Below are 4,659 nucleotides of genomic sequence, written 5' to 3'. Positions count from 1 at the left end.
TCACCATGGTCTCGATCTCCTGACCTCGTGATCTGCCCACCTCGGCCTCCCAAAGTGCTGGGATTACAAGTGTGAGCCACCGCGCCCGGCCTAAACAATATGTTTATATGAAAGTCAGAAGTTTAGCTAAAATTCAGCCTACACAGTAATAAATGAATATGGAACGGAAATCAAATAAAGTTCTTAAATAGGATGAAAAAGTCCCAATGTCTCTTAAGCAGCAAGAGCACCTTCCCAATTTAGTTTCAAGATGAGCACCATCCTCCATTTATCCTTGTATTTCCAGGGTCCAGTGTTGCCATGGAAGATCCTTATCCAGCTGCTTGTTTGGAGCCTGCTGCAGGGGGTACAAGGCTGTCCAGCTGTTGGCGATATCCTGTATTAATCAACCATTCATAAAACTTGTTCTGGCCAGGTGTGGTAGCTCATGCCTGTAATCCCAGCACTTTGGGAGGCCAAGGTGGGTGGATCATGAGGTCAGGAGATCGAGACCATCCTGGCTAACACGGTGAAACCCTGTCTCTACTAAAAATACAGAAAAAAAAAAAATAGCCAGGCGTGGTGGCAGGCGCCTGTAGTCCCAGCTACTCGGGAGGCTGAGGCAGGAGAATGGTGTGAACCCGGGAGGCGGAGCTTGCAGTGAGCCGAGATCGCGCCACTGCACTCTAGCCTGGGCGACAGAGCGAAACTCCTCCTCAAAAGAAAAAAAAACAAAAAACTTGTTCTCTGTCAGTACCTGGAACTGCTTCCTTTGATCCTATGTCAAATGAACCTCCTTCACAGTTTTCTGCCAGATCTGTATCTTCTGTTCTCTTTGAGCCAGTGCTTTCTGATATACAGATGGAAGACCCCCAGGAATCTCTGTTGTGTCCTCTTCCATTTCAAAGGGAATAATAAATATATAGAATTCAGAAGGTGGTAAAAGCCAGAAGACACCTGTGTCGCTGTTCTTTCTGCACACAACCATTAGATTATCCCAATAGTTAGGCACTGTAGCAAGGCCAGTCCTGGCCATGTGGTTCTCTTTTGACCAGGACTAATGCTAGGTCCATTACCTAGCATTGGGTAATGGGTATGAAAAGGGGCAAAAGTTACTATCTGGTTCCCATAGAGAATGAGTGGGCACGTAGGCATCAGAATGTGAAAGACGAAACCTGTTGTAGAAGAGATGGACAAACGATGGCAAACAGCAATGACTTTAACATTGTCACAACTGTGGAGGTAAAGCATAGTTGCTACAGGGCCCAAGACAAAGGTGCTATTCCTGCACTTCTCAATTGTCACAGATCATAAGGGAGAGAGTAGATATATAAAAGATTCATTGCAATGATGAATCTTTACATGTGCCCCCACCAGAGTATCTGAGCTCTTAGCCAATGTCTGATTGTAAACCTGGCTCATCACCATCATGTGGTGTAACCTAGGGGCCACATTAGAATTACAAGCAATCTGGGACGGGTGTGGTGGCTCATGCCTATAATCCCGGCACTTTGGGAGGCCGAGGCGAGTGGATCATTTGAGGTCAGGAGTTTGAAATCAGCCTGGCCAACATGGTGAAACCCTGTCTCTATTAAAAATGCAAAAATTAGCCGGGCGTGGTGGTGGGCACCTGTAATCCCAGCTACTTGGGAGGCTGAAGCAGGAGAATCACTTGAGCCAAGGAAGCAGAGGCTGAAGTGAGCAGAGATGGCGCCATTGCACTCCAGCCTGGGTGACAGAGTGAGAGTGAGACTCCATCTCAAAAAAAGAAAAAGAAAAAGAAAAAAAAGAAGAAGAATTACAAACAAGCAATCTTAGCTCTTTTGGTTGTCCCTTCAACTTGATGAGCCCAAGCCAATTTCTTTCCAGACATGAGGCAAGTTGATGTACCAAATGGATTCTCAGTCAAAGAGGACCTCAACCAGGGTTCCAGCTTGTAGAAAGAGAAAGTCTTAGAGATCTTTGAGAAGCCACTATCTGCATGCAGTGGTTACCACAGTGCAAGTTCATGAAGTGGATAGATCTTCCTGGCTCTTCTTATTCTTTCAATAAGGAAGCTTCTTGAGACACTAGACTACTATGGTTTGAACGAAATGATGCAGTGAGTTGTCCTGGATCTAAAAGCAGCTCGGGAGATCAGACAGATGATCATAGACAAAAGCTTGATGACTGTAATCATTCCAGTTCTTATTATGACAATTAGACTTTTCAGTCAGGTCAGGAGACTCAGATCTGTTTCTGGGACTAGGCCACTCTTCTCCAATCAAAGATGTCCTTAGTAGAGACCTTGTTCAATTGTTGAATGTATAAGAAGAGCAGAAACTGCAGGGTGTCCACTGAAAGCTGATTTCTCTGCTTTTCAACTTCCTCCTCAGACACGCAGTTGGACAAAACCTCAGACCATTCCAGGCGCTCCTCAGGTGTCTTCACTGAAAGACTATCAGATATTTCGAAGTAAAGCCAACTGCAGCTTCCCACAAGCGATGTGCCTCCATGTAGACCAGTAGAGGTGTGGGGAAAATCCTTCTGTGGCCCGGATTTGCACATAGTTGAATATCTTCCTGAGATAGTGAAGACTAAACTTGGATGGAGCGGGGGACCTGCAAGGCACCCGCTAGAAAGGGTTCTGCTTGCACCCAGAGGAGGACTCTGGGCTCATCCAAATTATCTCTAAGGACACCTGAGTGAAAACGCGTCTTTGCATACCTGCTAAGGCAGGTGCCCTCTGCTGCACTTCTCCGTGTGAGCGCCACGGCGCCCCACATCCCTTCACTGACTGGGCCCGACCCTCACCCTGGCCTCATGAAGTTCTTTTTTTTCTTTTTAATTATTAATGAGATATTATTTATTTATTTTCAAGACGGGGTCTCGCTCTGTTGCCAGGCTGGAGCGCAGTGGCATGATCTCGGTCACTGCAACCTCCGCCTCCTGGGTTCAAGTGATTCTCCTGCCTCAGCCTCCCTCGTAGCTGGCACTACAGCCACGTGCCACCACACTGGCTAATTTTTGTATCTTTAGTAGAGACAGGGTTTCACTATGTTGGCCAGGCTGGTCTCGAACTCCTGATCTCGTGATCCACCTGCCTCGGCTTCCCAAAGTGCTGGTATGACAGGTGTGAGCCACTGCACCTGGCCATTGTGAAGTTCTTAATTTCGGAGTTATTCATCAGCCGTTTGTCTACTTCTTCCAAATGCTCATCCGTGCACTTCTGGGTGACACTGACAGCAGAAGCTGTTACCAGTTTAGGGGAAGGGAGCTTCTCATTAAATTCAAACATCAGCGCTGCTGTCTCATACAGCACCTGCCCATGTCCATAGGTACATGCCTCAGGAAGGGTAACGGGAGTGCTGGACCTGCGTAAGCTCCCCTGGGGTTCCCCCCAGATCCCTCACAATGATGTTAGTATTGCAAATCACTTCCTCCTCCTTGAACTTTTGACTCTCACGGATGAGGGTTTCAGTAGTATCCTTTCCTCCCATCCTAATGAGCTGAAGCTGCAGAACATGGGCCTCAGTTGGGCAGCCCACCTCCTCCAAGGCCACCCTCAGAGCTCAGTTGGACAGGTACTCAGGCAGAGGGGCTAGGGAGGGGGCTGTGTGTAAGAGATCCTGGCTGGTCCTGGGATCTGGGAGCGGAATCTGGCTCTCCCAGAAATGGGAGATGGATGCCCAGTCTCTGGAAAAGACAGCTGGAAGGTTAGGGCCCCACTTTGGGCATTTCTTGGAAAGGCAGCTACCAGGGGCAGCAAGACACAGCAGAGGAGCAGCACAGCCTGGACCATGGGGGGACAGCAGAGCAGCCCTGCTGGAAGGAAGCAGTGCTCAGGGCTGGGAAGTGGAGAAAGGCTCAGGACAAAGAGACACCAAGACTGGCCAGAGCTAGAAAGTGTCTTAGCTCTTGGAAACTTCAATTGCCCTGAACACACCTCACCTTCACTCTTAAAGGATGTAGGTGATCCTCACCTGCTCCAGAAAAACAAGCCAGAAAGAGTTGGCCCAAAACACATCCTTTGCTTCGGTGTTTCCCTAATCTGAATAACTACTTTTTAGACCTGACATCTTTACCCCAGCCAAAAAAGCTGATGCCTTCTGAGAACAGTGAAGAATGTAACATTCACAAATATTTATCTACCTTTTCCTGGCCCAGACTTTGTCCTTCTTACCTTTGTCCCACGCTGACAAACATTTTTCCGTTTGTGGCTTCTGCTTCTCCTGCCCCATATCCTTGTCACCCTAAGGATTTACCCTAGACCTAAACTTAGATTTAAAAAGTTTCCTCTGTACCTTCTGAGGAAACAGGGAGGAGAGGAAGGCAGGGGTGCCTTTCACCTCTGGGTAGGAGAACTGCTCTGGCCTGAATGTTTGTACCCTCCAAAAATCCTGTAGAAACTTAATCCCCAATATGGGAGTACTGAAAGGTACAGTCTTATGCCTGTAATCCCAGCACTTCGGGAGGCCAAGGTGGGCGGATCATCTGAAGTCAGGAGTTTGAGACCAGCCTGACCAACATGGTGAAATCTCGTCTCTACAAAAATACAAAAAAAAATTAGCCGGGCATGATGGCCGGTGCCTGTAATCCCAGCTACTGGGGAGGCTGAGGCAGGAGAATCACTTGAACCGGGAGGTAGAGGATGCAGTGAGGCGAGATCACGCCATTGCATTGCAGTCTGGGCGACAGAGC

General features: G+C 48.1%; 1 pseudogene; it reads right to left on the bottom strand.

The window, feature by feature from the left end:
* Positions 1–311: 311 nt before the first annotated feature.
* Positions 312–4,164, bottom strand: LOC116480054 (TBCC domain-containing protein 1-like; annotated as a pseudogene).
* Between the last annotated feature and the right edge of the window lie 495 nt (positions 4,165–4,659).

This window comes from Hylobates moloch, unplaced genomic scaffold (assembly GCF_009828535.3).
Source record: "Hylobates moloch isolate HMO894 unplaced genomic scaffold, HMol_V3 SCAFFOLD_13, whole genome shotgun sequence".
Lineage (NCBI taxonomy): Eukaryota > Metazoa > Chordata > Mammalia > Primates > Hylobatidae > Hylobates > Hylobates moloch.
This window is presented reverse-complemented; position numbering and strand designations above follow the sequence as displayed.